Source organism: Suricata suricatta, chromosome X, assembly GCF_006229205.1.
Source record: "Suricata suricatta isolate VVHF042 chromosome X, meerkat_22Aug2017_6uvM2_HiC, whole genome shotgun sequence".
NCBI classification, from domain to species: domain Eukaryota; kingdom Metazoa; phylum Chordata; class Mammalia; order Carnivora; family Herpestidae; genus Suricata; species Suricata suricatta.
Genome location: NC_043717.1, coordinates 7497029 through 7512463, shown reverse-complemented (window position 1 = coordinate 7512463; position 15435 = coordinate 7497029). Strand labels below are relative to the sequence as shown.

The window sequence follows — 15435 nt, the reverse complement described above, 5'->3', positions numbered from 1 at the left end:
TTCCTTAGCACTTTACAGATTTATTTGTGTTTCTTTCGTGGTTGTTTTGCTTTCTTAGATGAAATCTAGTTTTCCGTTATGTTTTCAATGTGGTTATTGTTGGCATGTAGGAAATCTATTAACTTGTATGTTGACCTTACTGCTTTTGTATTCGTTCTAATAAATTTTAAATGGACAGGGTTGGATTTATAGATAGGAAATCACTTATCTCCCAGTAACAATAGTTTGGGATAATCATTTTTTAGGGGGTGGGGGGGATAGTCTTTTTTATTTAAGGCTTCTTTTCATCTTCTTGTCATATGTATTGATGAAGTCTTCTGGTATGACTTTGAATGTGGGCATCTTTGCCTTGCTCCTAACTATAATGGGGCCACTTCTCAATGTCTACTGTTCAAAAAGGGATGCTTTCTATCACTTTCTGGTAGATACGCCATGACTAAGATGAAGCAGTTCTTTCTATCTTGATTTATTCATAGTTATGCTTTTCTTTAATGTGCAAGCCTTTGAAATTTTGTAAAATATATTTTAGCATCTGTTGAGATGACAATGTTATTTTCCTTCTCCTTTAATGTAAACACATAGAGAATTCCATCAATAGCTGTCCTGATGTTGAACCTCCTTGAATCCCTGGGATAAAACCTACTTGATAATGATTGATTATTATGGAGTTTTAAATTTACTTTAAGGCTTTGTGATCATCCTCCATTAAAAACTACTTACCGAGTATGCCAAAATACCTAATGAACCATGAAGTTGTTTGAAATTATGGTAGGGAATACAAATAGACTAGTTGGCTATACTGTTTGCTTTTTTCCTGAGGAATTTCATTCCATGCAGACATGAGCAATGGGGTTTGATCTTAAAGAGAAATGACTTCTTGGCTGGGTAGACCGTATTTTTTCCTGGTAATTCATCTAGTCTCTAACATTGAGTAGCCTTCTGGCTTAGTTTATATGTTTAAACAACCTGTCCAAATTCACCTAAGTTGCCACAACTATCACGTGCTGGCAAAACTTTTTTCGGAGCTTGTGGAAGTTATTACCACCGTGAAATTTCATTGATTTCAGTGTGTTGCATTAATCTTTGCCCAGTAGACTCTAGTTGCAGAGGCTACAATTTTTTTTCTTCCATCAATTGTCAGGAGCAGTTAGTAGACTGCAGTAGTTCAGAGTATGGATCGTCTGGTTTCACACTCCAGCTCTGGCTGCCAAAACCTTAATTCTCACTTTCATCATTTTTTAGAATGGGACTATTAAAATGCCTTATGGGCTATTGTGGATATTAAATGAGTAAATACAAAGCACTTACAGTAGTACCCAGGGCATAGTAAGTATTATATATGTGTCAGCTATGATTTTAAATAATCAAATTGGAGTTGTTAATTTGGCAGGAGTTTTGTTACAGACACCATTGTCTTGTGATCACACATGAAATATTTTTTCTTCTTATATATGACTCATGGAAACACATCCCATGTGAAATTTGACTAGTCCTTTACTCATTTGGGGCATTTCTGAAAATAGGCAGTTTTGTTTGACTAAGTGTTTTTCCAGTAAAAAAAAAAAGGTTGGCTGATTTTTCCAAAATATTTTACGTTTTGGAAAACTCAGAAGGTTGAGATTGAAGCTGATGCTCAGAATAGGCCAATCTATCTACTGATGTGAAGAGAAAAATCATTAAACATCGGTCACCTATAGTCAACCAGCAGTGGGGTTTGGAGAAGATGAGTTGAGTAGCATGCGGTAACCCTCACCTTTCCCCACGCTCCAGGGGGCTCTTCTGCCAGCTGCGTGTTGACTAGGAGAGTTCAGTTACCTGAAGTTGCTTATAGGGGACTCAAGATGGAGAGAGAGATTGTGTGTGAACTCTGCTCCCCAACATCATGGGTTCAGATCTGAACTTCACCACTGCTTACCAGCCTCTTGACCTTCAATATGTTTCCATCGCTTCAGTTTTCTCATCTGTAAAATGGCGATGATAATAATAATTAACTCATAGAACTCTGGGGAGAGTTTTTAAGAGAAAATCCCTGTTCGGTGCCAACATAGGACCCGGCACACAGGAAGTGGTCCATCGGTGGTGTGTCATTTAGCACAAAGCATTTGTCTGTGGTCTTTGTGCTAGTCTTCAGGTCATCATATCTCCAGCTGGGCGGTGTGTCCTACATGAAAGTTCAATGACAGAGGAATTTACTGCCTTTTATTTTTAAAACAACTCAGTGGGTTTTTAGTATATTCACAGGATTCACAGATGTGTGCAAGCATCACCCCAGTCCATTTGAGAACATTTAGATCCCTTCAAAAAGAAGCCTCTCACCTTTTAGCTCTCACCTCCCTGCACACACACCCCACCCTCCTTGTTAGCCCTAAACAACCATTAATTTCCTTTCTGTCTCTAGAGTTTTGCCTATTCTGGACCTTTCCTATAAGTGGAATTCTACAATATTTAGTCGTTTGTGACTGGCATCTTTCATGTAGTTTAATGTTTCCAAGCTTCATTTGTGTTGTAGCCTGTATCAGTGCACGATCCCTTTTTATGGCTGAATAATATTCCGCTGGATGCATAGACCACATTTTGTTTATTCCTCACCCACTCATGGACATTTGGTCTGTTTTTTCCTTTTGACCAACAGGAATAATACTGCAGTGACCATTCATGTACAAGTTTTTGCGTGGGCATATGTGTTCAATTCATGTACAAGTTTTTGCATGGGCATATGTATTCCATTCTCTTGGGTATGTACCTAGGAACAGAATTATTGGTTCATATCCCATATGAGGAACTGTCAGACCATTTTCCAAAGTGGCCACACCATTTTAACATTCCTCTCTGCAGTGTGTGAAGGATCCAATCTCTCTATCTCCTCGCCAACACTTGTTGTCTATCTTTTTAATTATAGCCATCCTAATAGGTATGAAATGGTGTATTGTTGTGGTTTTTACTTTAATTTCCCTAATGAGAAATGATTTCAAGCATCTTTTCATGTGTTTATTGGCCATTTCTAGGTCTTCTTTGGGAAAATGTCTGTTGAGATCCTATTTTTAAATTGGGTTGTCTTTTTAAGTATTGAGCTGCAACACTGGTCATTATCACTGAGCTACTCTCTGGTAGTGCTGCTCACATGTCTGTGCACAGAGGTCTCCTGGAGCCCTGGTTAAAATGCAGATTTTGTTTTAAAAGGTTCAGTGTGGGGTGCAAGAGTCTGCATTTCCCAATAGTGCTGCTGTCCAGGGACCCTACTCAAGAATAAAACAAAATAATATTATTTGCAGGGGCTTAATTTCCTCCACAGTGTGAAAGACCCTCAGGAGACACAAGTTCAGAAAAGAGGCTGGAAATGAAAACCGCAATTTAACGAGGTTAATTGTGAACACCAGGGGTTTGTTCAAATGAGTTGTGTTTTTTGGTCTCCATCACTCATAGTTTCCTCACCTGCCCTCCAGGACATATTATTTCACTTCCGGAGGGATGTTTCTGGCCTTTAATGAGTCCTGGCCGTTGTTGAGCCTTGGTGCAGGGGCTGCTGGTATAATTTGGAGGTGCTTTATGTCCTGCTGTTGAGACATTAAAATGGAAAATATGAGGCCAGAAATGATTTCTCTGGGGATGCACATACATGGTTAGAACTCATAACGGACCTGTCAACATCTTCTCCTCTGCCCCTCCTTGGGTGAGATTTTGTCTCCTGACGCAGTTTTGAATGAGACTTTCACAAGTCCCGAGTCTCGCACCTTTTACAGTAAAATATTTGCCCAGATGAAGTCATCTCCTTTCAGAGATTTCTCTCTGAAAATGCAGCTAAACCCTCAAGCTGTGAGGAATTACAATAATTCATTTAGAGATACCTTTTGGGCAGCTGAAAGCACTGGGAATTTTCTGGATTGTAGCTTTGGGGAAGTTAGGCAGGCTAGAGGTCTCTGCCCCCAGATAGGTGGCTGTTAGGGAATTTGCCACAGCCTAAGGTGAGGGGGACTATGGGAGATGGGTTCATTTATCAAATGGCTTCATCAAGATCTTATTTCTCGGACTTGTAGTAATTATGTTTTGTACACACATTATTGAAATTGGAAAATACTTACCCTAAAGTAACATAACTATAATTTTTAAATTTAGCTAAAATAACAAAATCAATTTATAAAGTTATAATACAGTAATCACCCTACTGATATCACTGTGAGGCTAAGGATTTGTAATCTTGTCTTTATTTCTTAGTTTGGAAGGCAAGTAGAGGTGCTTCATAATCTGGCCTTGAAATTGTTTACCTTTTCCAAGTGGGCTCGTGCTTCTCCAAATGTTTCTCCAAGGAAAGTGCCCTTGAGTAAAAGCAGCATCTTCGATCACGCCGGCCAAAAAGATTCTCCACATGCACCAAGTTGAAGTGATAACCCAGAGAAATAATATCCTGTTATTAAGTTGGTGGAATCTCCACTTGCTATTCATTGGCTGGCCTTTGGAGAGAGGAGACAGGGCCATGCCTGGCCACTGGGACCCTGGGGTCCACTCTGTCCTGAGACAGCAATGCTGCCTTTACATCTTTTTCATACTGAGCCTCCATGCCTTTACATGAAAAGCATAGAAGTGCCCCATTCTCCTCCCCTCCTCTCCATCCCTTCTCCTTCCTTTCTTTTCTTTTTCTCCTTTGAAATTTAGTGAGCTCACTCACACGTGCTAGTGAAGGTGCCAGACAGTAGAACATAGTGTCCCCTTGAGACTGGGGGACCTCAGCCCAGAGGATGGGCAGGCAGCCTTCACACAATGGTAGGCTGGAGACCAAAGATGGGGGAATACTGCAGTGGGCAGGAGGAGAATGAGTTCCCATTTGGCTGTGTGATTTTCAGAGCCAGGCGGCCATTCCATTTCATCGGTAGCTGTAGAGCTGAGAAGAGGTGTTGAGAGGTAGAAAAAACAAAATGAAATGAATCTAACAAAGTGGATTGTAACAAGGATAAATAAAAATTCATAAAGGTAAATGCAAAGAAGCCACCTGTATAAATCCTAGATAGAAGAGATACAACCTAAATTTAGGTTTATGTGTTTTAACTAAGAATCAGTTGTCAATGTATGCTAACTTATTGAGGCAATTTCCAAAAAATAGATGCTTTCTTGGATTTCATTAATAGAAGTAGAGCATCTAGAATTAGGGAGGTGATAGTCCTGCTGTATTATAGGTGGGTCAAGGGTACAATTAGAATAATGCATTTGGTTCTTAGCTCATGAGCTGTACAAAAATGGGGGGCAGGTTGGATTTGGCCAACCCATGCTCCATAGACTTCTGTTGTACCAAACAGCTACTTATTACATCTAACACTACTCCTAAGTGTGTAATCTTGGCTAAGTGTGTTAGGGAAATGCTTATACTCACTTTATAAGGGTGACTATATGAAGATTAAATGTGGAAGCACATGTCAAGCCCTTGGTACAGTGTCCGACACATAACAGCCTGAGATACCAACTAAATGGAAATGGCCATCAATGGGTTTCTTTGGTCATATGATCTTGGGTAATCCCTTCGACATTCTGGGCTTCTGTTCTTCTGAAAAGAAAAGGGAATATGGTCCAATAAGATGATTCCAGAAGCCATTTCTTCCTGATGGCAGGTGCTTGAGAAGAAGAACTGAAACTCCCTCCCTGGCACTCTCTTTCTAGTCACGAGTACACACTGGCATCACAGGGAGAGCCAGCATGTCAGAACTAGGGAGCACGGGAGCAGCCCTCACATGGTGGCGGGTGGGCAGTCGGCACGCAGTCGCCCCCCTTCTCATACTACTGAAGCATGTCAGCTGTGCTTCTCATGGTCACCCTGCAGGACTGACTCCCAGTTGCGCTTGGCGATGGCTTCCTTGTTAACTGACATTTATTGACTTCTTTCCCTTCTCTGTCTCACTTCTTCATTCCCCACCAGTGTTCTCTGGTGTCACCTCCTGTGATAGGCAGAATATCAGCTTCTAAGAGATGTCCAAGAGATATCTGGGTTCCAATCCCAGAACCGTGAGTGTGCTACCTTACATGGCAAAAGAGACTTTACACATGTGGATTCAATTAAGACTCTCTAGCTCAAGAGGGGAGCCGGGGTTATCCAGGTGGGCCCAGTGGAGTCACTAACAGGTGAGAAAGGGAGGCAGGGCAGCCAGATTCAGCAAAGGAGGTATGATGACAGAGGGAGAGAGAGAGAGAGAGAGAGAGAGAGAGAGAAAGAGAGGGATTGGAAAATGCTCCAATGCTGCCCTTGAAGATGCACAGAGGCCACAAGCAAGGAAATGCAGGTGGCTTCTAGAAGCTAGAAAAGGCAAGGACATGGGTTCCCCTAGAGTCTCCAAGAGGGAGCACAGCCCCCTCCAACACGTTGGTTCTGGCCCAGTGTGACCCATTTTGCACTTCTGACCTCCAGAACTCAAAGCTAACAAAGTCTTCTGTTTGGGGCCACTAAATTTGCAGTAATTTATCACAGCAGCAACATGAAATTAATACCCTCCTTAATAAACTATTTGTCCATGAATCTTTGCTTCAGCATCTGCTTCTGGGGGAACCCAAATGAAGACACTTCCCAGTGTGACATTGTACTTTTAAAGAGGGAATAAACTCACTTCTTCCCTCTGTGGAGTTTACCTTCTAACCATGGAAATGAGCCACAGATAATTCTAGCATGTGCCTTGTGCTCTTCAGTGCTTTTTATCTCAAGAGTCACATACCTGTAAGCATTTATTAAGCCTCCATTGTGAACATTGACCAGATCGATAGCATGTATAAATATATGCTGTAGTCACTACCAACAAAAAAGCATATTCTCAAATCTAATTTTTAATAAAATTACAGTAATGGCCTAAAAGGGGCCGATCTCATGTTGTCAATAAAATAAAAGGAGAACAAGGAGTTCTAAGTGAAAACAATTTCCCATTTTAGGGAAATCGAAGCACTGATTCCACCCCCTGGTTCCCATAAAAAGCACACAGAGTTTATTTTGTTCCCAAGGAAATTCACTGTTGTTTAGCTCCTGAACCATCAACACATTTTTAAAAATTATAATTTACTGCCACATTTGGCTGCAAAACATGCTGAAAGAAGGTTGAAGTCAGATTCACGAGATATGAGTTCGAATTCTGGATCTGTTACTTCATACAGCCCTGTGACCTCAGATGAAAATGTAAGCTCTCCGAACTGCATGTGTTAACCAACCACAGTGATGGGAGCCTCTAAGGTCATTTGGCTGATGGGAGGCCAGCGCATGCTCATGTTCCAAGCCTTTCTCTATTTTATAGAGTTGGGCATCTAGAAGAGTAGACCGCTTCAACCTTCTGGGCTCCATTTCTGGAATCCCTCTTCCATTTATTTCCGCTGGTAGGGCTAAAATTCCCTCCCAGGCTTCCCCCATTGTTCCGCGGCCCCTTGCTCTAATTTCAGTCTGGAATAGCCATCATGTGCTAACAGTTTAATCCTAAACTGGGAGGTGGGGGTGGGAGTGTGCCTTCAGGGTTATCCCAGGTGAAAAAGTCAGCAGGTGTCCCACTGCCACAAAAGCGTGTCACCCATCTTTCTAGTCGCTGTTCCCTCCCTGCCTATGACCGGATGGGCTAAGCCAGTTCTACATGGTTTAGGTCTTGGCTATGTCAGCACCTCATGTTAAGGTTCAAGTGTCTCTACTTGGGCAGGCTAATTGCTGCAACAAAATGCTAACTGCTAGAATAGTCTGAATGTTTCTGTGGCTTAATACATTAAAAGTTAATTTTTTTTCATTAGCATTGGAGTGACGTCAGGTGTTTGAAGGGCGTTCCATGTGGGCGTTCAAGGACTCGGGCTTCTCCCACCTTGGGGCTCCTCCATGTCCAGTCTGTGTGCTGCAAGGAATGGGGTGACAGTGTGGCACATCTCATGAGCATGACCTGCAGGTGACACGCATCACTCCTGCTTGCATTCCATTGACCAGGACTCGATCTTATGGCCCCATCCTAGCTGCAAGGGGCTCGGGGGAATGTGGACTCAGCTCAGCATAAATCCTTGGGCATCAGCTTGCCATTTCTTCCTTGCTGTGCTTCTCTCAAAATGTTGCTATGTGGGTTAAAAATGCAAAATAGATGTAAGTTCCTTTTAGAGTAAAATTGTGCTATAAATGAAAAGGATTTTTTTCCCCTTGAAAGCAAGCTTGTTACATGTTATGGTTGGGTTCTCCTGAAGATGGTTAGGTATCTAATAAGTTAATGACTTGAGCCATCATCACCAGGTCTTCACGTTGCTCTTATGGTGGAATGCCTACTCAGTTCCAAACTACTAGCCTAAAAATAGGCTCTTGGAATGTATTTCATAAGTCCGCAGCTTTCTCTACTAGCTTTGCAGAGTGCATATTCATTTTGATTTGATTTCTACTTTATCATAGTTTAATTCAAATGTATATTTACTTTGTGGTTTTATGCTAATTTTATGTCTTGTCTGTATTAGCAATAAGGTGCTGTTGCCTCTCGGCCTTGACTTCCAGAGTCACTGGTGACACTTGTTGCCTATACCATGTTATGTACACTCTAAGTATATTCTCATTTTAATCCTCCCAGTAATGCTGCAAGGTATTCATGTAACCTCTGTTTGATTATTGAGAAAACCAGCTTAGAGAGCATAACTATGTTAGTTTTCTATTGCTTTGTGACAAAGTACTAAAAATGTAGTGGCCATGTTCTGTACAAGAGGCTCGCGGGGGAGAATCAATTGTGAGCTCATTCAGGTTATTGGCAGAACTCAGTTCCTTGTGGCTATAGGACTGAGGTCTCTGCTGCCTTGCTGGCTGTAGGCTTGGGCTCTTTCTCAGCTTGGAGAGGTCAGCAGCCTTCCTTGTCTCATGGTCCCTCCATCTTTAAAATCAGAAATGGTATGTCAAATCCTTCTCATGGTTGCAATCTCTCCCACTTCTGCCTTTTTAAAAAGTCTTTTCAAAATTTTGATTGCACTGTAGTTAACATACAGTGTTATATTAGTTTCAGTTGTACAATATCATGATTCACCAATTCTATTCATTACTCGGTGCTCATTATGAGAAGTGTACTCTTTAATTCCTATCACATATTTCACTCAGACTTCTGCCTTTTGAAGGGCACAGTCAGATAATCTTCACATCCTAAGGTTAAGCAACTTGGGACTTTAATTATATCTATAAAATCCCTTTGTAACAGGACCTAGATTCGTGTTTGATTGGTTAGCCAGAAGATGGGAATCTTGTGGGGGCCATGGTTAGAATTCTGCCTGCCCCAGTAACTAAATCACCTAAATTCACACAGCTAGAGAGTTGGGAAGCAACTATCTAGCATTAAAGTCTAGACTTTTTCTGTCTACTAGGCTGCCATTCTTGCAGAAGGGAATGATGTGCAATTCCGAAAGAGAATGGCCAACCCCAATTCCTAACCTAGAGGCATAGAATTTAAATAATTCCTACATTAAAAATCATAGATTTACTGTTTTAAAATTGTGCATCAAAATAATACTGGCTCTTTTCCAAATGCCACCACCCGAGAGATGGTATGATTGTGGGCTACACAGAGAGATCTGGATAAATTCCAAGAGCTACCGTTTATTCATTCTGAGATGCCAGGCCTCAGTGTCAGCAGTGTATAATACGATGATAATAATAGAATCTTACGGCTGCCTCAAGAGACTGAAGCAATGACACTTATAAATGTTCTTCCTCATTCCTGGGACACAGTAGGCACTCAGTTGTTAACCATCCCCTTCACCAGCAGTATCATCACAGCGTTGTGGGCCTCACTAGCCATCAGCCCAGACAGCGAGTACGTATGAAGGGTATCAAGTAATTATTGCCTATATGATAACTTGCAAAACAAATCATGTTCATTTCTCACACATGAGGAAAAATTATGCCCATCATCTCATTGTTAACTTGACTTTGTTTCTGAAAACTCAACTGTGGATTCGTAAGTATAAGACTTGGTAATGTTTCCATCTTTTGGAGATTCAGGAATAAGAGGGGAGGAATTTCCTTTGCCACTCATGTAATTGAGAGTTGGTCTGCTTGGTTGTGATTCTGCCAGTCACTTAAATGGATATGAGATTCCTGACACAACTCACGAGCCCTTGGGTCACTTTCAGAGCCCTCCTCTCAATGTGTCCTCCTCCTTTTCCTTCTCAATCCAAGACCCATTATTGTCAGGTCTCTAGCATATGTTTCATTTTACTTTTACTCCAGACTCGAGCTTGCTGTAAACAAGACATTTATTTTTAGTATATTTGCTCTGCATTTTATTCAGATCTTTTCTCTTTCTGAATTTGCACCACATTCCCGGGCTGCTGGGAAGCCAAGTTTTTAAATGTGAGAAAATGAAATGTCATGGAATGAAGCCTTGGTGGCGACCAACAGAAGGGCCAGTTGTGTCCCCTGTGGAGACCCCTGGATGGTTTAAGCAGAAATTTGAATGAAGAATTATGAAGGACAGCGGCGGTAGGGGGAACCCCCAGAACTGTTTCAAAGCATGCTAATGACAATGTGGGGCTACCCAGACCTCCGCTAGGGTGGGGGCTTGTGGGTGGGAGAGGCCATCGGGGCGCAGACACTCACCCGCCCACCGCAGCCTCTAGAAATCAGTAGTGGCAATGTCCCAGGGTACGCTGGTGTTGCGGTTTGGGCTGCAGTCGGAGCTCTGGGTTTAATCCCCTTCCATCAGTTCTATGTATCATTCAAACGTAGGGGGAGGAGAGAAATCTCTAATGAACCAAACCCTGGGAAAGCCTCCTGGCTCTGCTCCCTCCCCCCAGCGTTGAACCCAGCCACCTGCCAGGTCCTTCACAAGGTAGTGTGCCTCTCCCGCTTTCCATGTGACGCTCTTACCATTCTCCCCATGAGTCCATGTCTCCACTGTGACCCTCTGACATTTGGGGCCAGGCCATTCTTTGTTTTCCCTCAGCATCTTCTCAACCCCCGGAAAGCCTTCAGTAGGGACCCCCAAAGCCCTGCTCCTGAGGGCTTTTTTGGTTTGTTTTTCTGATGATGGGAAGTGCTGGGGTGTTAATGTCTATCATAGTGGCCCAGGGCAAGTGATGGATGGGGAGCTGCTGGAGGGCTGGGACAACTGCGGGGCGTGGTCCACCACACTCTCAGGTGGGATTGAGCCCCGCTGCCCACAAAGCCACTTGTTTGATAACGTACCTCTCTCGATGTCTGCCTTTTGCCCCTTCTCTGCCTCCCCTCCCAAATACAGCCTATACTTTCACATCCTTATCTCAGGGTCCACTTGCAGGGGACCCCGAGCTGAGGCTCCATGTTCCAAACACTGCTGTTCAGCATGTTTCGAAAAACCTTGAGCTACTTCTCAGAGAACTGTCCATGAGGCGCCGTCGATCCGTGTTGTCACCCAGTGCTGGAAGGCCTACACTCTGGGTGGGCCAGGCCGCGCTGGGGATGGGTGTGCACTGATGCATGTGTCTGTGCCGATGTGGACATTGTTATTTCTCGTGGGTTTGTTCTGAGGGGAGTTTTTGGAAATTGTATTTTCCCACAAGTTCCACAAATGTTTCCACATTTTAGAAATTGTTTGAGCATTCTCTAAGCTGTGACTTTGAAAGTCAAACAGTTTTGGCTGGTGATATTATTTTTAAAGAAACAAAGCAGTTTTGTTTTGTTTTTAATTTTGGCTTTTGTTATGCTTTGCAATCCTTTTCTGCTCTGAGGGCCTTGACTTACTTTGTTTAGTGCGTAGCTTTACAGAAGGCTCATGGAAGTATTTGGTAGACATTTTTCTACGGGTAATATTGCAGTGAATTTCCCTGGTAAGACTTTACATTCTAAAGCCCTTATACATATAATGTTTTATTTAATCCTCACCAAAACCTGGTATGATAGGATGAGCATCACACTGTAATGAAACAGAAAGGCAAGTTCCAGAAAGTTGAAGTGAGCTTTTGTTTAGTGCTTTTATCTAGTCATGAATTAACATAGAGCTTTTATTAATGTGATCAGCGATTCTTCAAAGACCACAGGGAAGGACCATATAGTCTCCAAGGGATGTGGAGCAGTAGGAGGTGGGGAGAGCTCCGGGAGGAGAACACAGCCCTTGGCAGCTGCTGGCACTCAGAGATGACACGGGCAAGTCAGAGACTCTAGCAGCATTTTCCCAGGTGCTTTGCTGACCTTGCGCAAAATCTTCACTCTTGCCGTCAGCCTCCAGCCACCTCCCGCCGTGGTCCGTCTTTCCTGCATCAGCAGCCGGGAGAGCATGGCACCGCTGCGTTGGCTCACACAGTCTAGTGCAAGTCTATCTTGCTTGTGCTAAGGCTGTGCCCGGCGTGAAGAGGAAGTGCACGACTCTTTCAAATATCCACGTTGGATTTTGAGGCAAGGTCCAAAGCAAGTTGGTTCTGTTCCTGCCGGGGACTGGAATCTTACCTCTGATACCCAGCTTGGCGTCAGGGTCCCCACTGACCGTTGCCATCCCTGAGAGTGAGCTCAATCCAATTTCTTGAGCCTTTGCCCGTTGTCCACTGTTGGTACCAGGGTTGCTCCTCTGGAACCCAGTTACCTCCTTTGGGCCCTTCTACCAACAATGGAACCTGAGTCATGACTAAGACATTCGACACTAACCAGGATTTCTTTGGAAAACAGAAAACCCTTAGTTGTTTCGAGAAGAAAGTGTTCCGACACAAGAGTTGGAGGCTTACTAAGGAACTGGAAAGGATGACAGTCACCTTTATAGAAATCGGACAGATAATAACTTTAAGAAAGAAATGCTGATGACCTCAGCTACCTGCTGTGCCCAGAAGCACCTTGCAAAACCTCCCACAGGTCATCTGCCAAAGTCCACACACCTGCCTGCCACCACCACACTGGGCATTGGCTTCTCTTCTGCCTACTGATTGTGTCCTATTTGCATGACCTCACTCTGAACTGCAGTGGCACAAAGTCTGGAGAAGGTGGATCCCACGCTTCTAGCTTCGGAGATACAGGGGACAGCATAAAAGAAAGAACATGGTACTGAGTAGTATCCTGTACTGAGTACAGGATAGTGCAGGCCATATCCTGTCTCTAGAAATTTTCTGAAGCTGAGTTTTGAAGCTGGGATGCCTAAAGAGGAGAATGTTATTCCTGAAAAATCAAAGGTGCTAAGAAAAACATTTCTTATGTGGCCCAGGCCAATAGAAATAAGGGGTTAATAGCAACTGGGAACTTGATGGCCCTCAAAGTTGAGATTGTGCAATGGTGGCCTTGCAGAGGCCACTGCCCCAGAAGCTCTAGCGAGGTCCAGCCACGGTCAGCCCCACCTACCGTATTCTTCAACGGTCACCATGGAAGGCGAGCCCTTGGGCCGTGTCTCCTTCGCGCTGTTTGCAGGCAAAGCTCCATGGACAGCAGAAAACTTTCGTCCTCTGAGCCCTGGGGAGAAAGGATTTGGTTAAAAGGTTCCTGCTTTGGCAGGATTGTTTGGGGATTTCTGTACCATGGCAGTGCCTGTACATGCCATAATGACACTGGCGGCAGGTCCATCCATGGGGAGAAATCTGATAATGAGAATTTCATCCCGTAGCAGATGGGTCCTGGCATCTTGTCCATGGCAAACGCTGCACCCAACATAAATGCTTCCTAGTTTTTCATCTGCACTGCCAGGACTGAGTGGGTGAATGGCAAGCATGTGGCCTCTGGCAAGGTGCAAGAGGGCAGGAATATTGCAGAAGCCACGGAGCGCTTGGGGTCCAGGAATGGCAAGACCAATGAGAAGATCACCATTGCTCACCATGGACAAATCTAACAAACATGACTTGTGTTTTATCTTAACTACCAGACCATTGCTTCTGTTGTTCAGGAAGGTGCCCTTTCAACCCCATCTGTTGGACACATCCTATCATCTCTGTGCTGTTGCTGCAGTACTATGCCTTCTGTATGTTCCTAATAGTCCCTTCCAAGTCTAGCTGGATCACAGAGTTACATTTATGATAAGGAAATAAAAACTAAACAGCAATAGTAACACTAAAAAAAGAGTCTGTAATGGCAGAACTACCAGGAAAATTGGGCAACTCTCATAACCACATCCTTAACGCTGCACAGTATAGTTAGACCCTGAGATTTCCTTATCCCTGGTAAAATGTGTTCCACACTTTAACCAGCTGACTGAGTGTCTGCTCTACTCCTGGATGCCAAGGTCAGAGTCTTGGATACGTTTTAGGATAAGTCTGCTCCTCTGGAGAGAAGTCTTGGAAAAAGTACCCGGGGGACTGGCCAGAGGGTCATACCTTGCTACCTGCTCCGTCACACCAGTCGACCAGGGCATGGGGCCTGGCTAAGAGGGCTAAAACCATGCTGGGGGTTGCTTTTTGTGGCACATTATACTTGTCATCTGATTCACAACATTGTTTCCAGAAGCTCTGCTTTTGGCCTAGGTACAAGACAAGAAGGCCGAAGCAGCCATGAAATTAACCGAATGCAGTTTAAAACTGTTACTGATGGTTACGAGTCGTGAAGTCTGTATCACTCCTCAGAATGCTAGTAATCAAGTTTCTTTTCATCACAAAGTAATATAGTGTTTATATTGATGAGTAAGTATTGGGAAGGAATTTTACTCTGTTTAGTAGACTAATTAATAGTAAATATGAAACTGTGATGTATTTTTTTTCCTCAAGAACACTTTATAAAACCGGAACTCAGTAAAACCAATTGTTCGTTTGGATGAGCCAAATAAAAGGTGTTCTACCTAATCACCTAGGGACTCTTGATTTAATCTAACTGAAATATTAACTTCCATTTTATTAATACTTTCATAATAATACTTCTAATTTATTTCTTCTGAGAAATTTATATTTGAATTATAATCAATGTTATTCTAAAGATTAAAACCATTCTGGTTGGAAAGTAGAGAATATATATACTATTAAAATTTTGTTTCTTTTATAACAATTAGCAAGCAAACGGAAAGGCATAAGAACTTAATAATGAATATATGAAATTTTAAGATCATTTTCCAAATTAGATAGTTAATTAACTGGAAGCTGTAATCTTTTCTCGCTCTGTATTGAATTGTCCTTTACCTGTGCTGAACACTGGTTTATTGTCTCTTCTTGCTGTTTCTCATTTTGTTTTCATGAAGTAAAGGCATTTCACATGATTTTAGGCTTCATATGATTTTTCTGTTGACAATGATAACATGTCAACAAAATGTTTTACAGGAGAGTAGTTTTAGGGGCTGCATCTGACTCTCTGTGACCTTTAACATATAATATGTTAGATCTCTAGACTAATGTAAAGATGAGACATCAAGACTAAGAATACTAAGAGACCTGTTCTGGAAAATAAGGCCTGCATGAAATCATTCTAAGCTCATCAACAATAACTTATCAAAGGGCATAATGTTTCAGTCATAGGTGACACCAAGAATACTGGAATCTGTTCCAGAATTTAACTTTACCTTGATTTAATATATAAACATAAATATGAACTTATGCCAGTTCTTTCTAGACTAA

At 42.6% G+C, this 15435-nt stretch overlaps 1 protein-coding gene and 1 pseudogene across 1 annotated transcript in view; both read left to right on the top strand.

The window, feature by feature from the left end:
* ARHGAP6 (Rho GTPase activating protein 6) overlaps nucleotides 1–15435 on the top strand; it is a 454057-nt gene that overhangs the window by 76796 nt on the left and 361826 nt on the right. The gene's annotated exons all lie outside the window — the stretch shown is intronic.
* LOC115283650 lies at nucleotides 13155–13730 on the top strand (annotated as a pseudogene).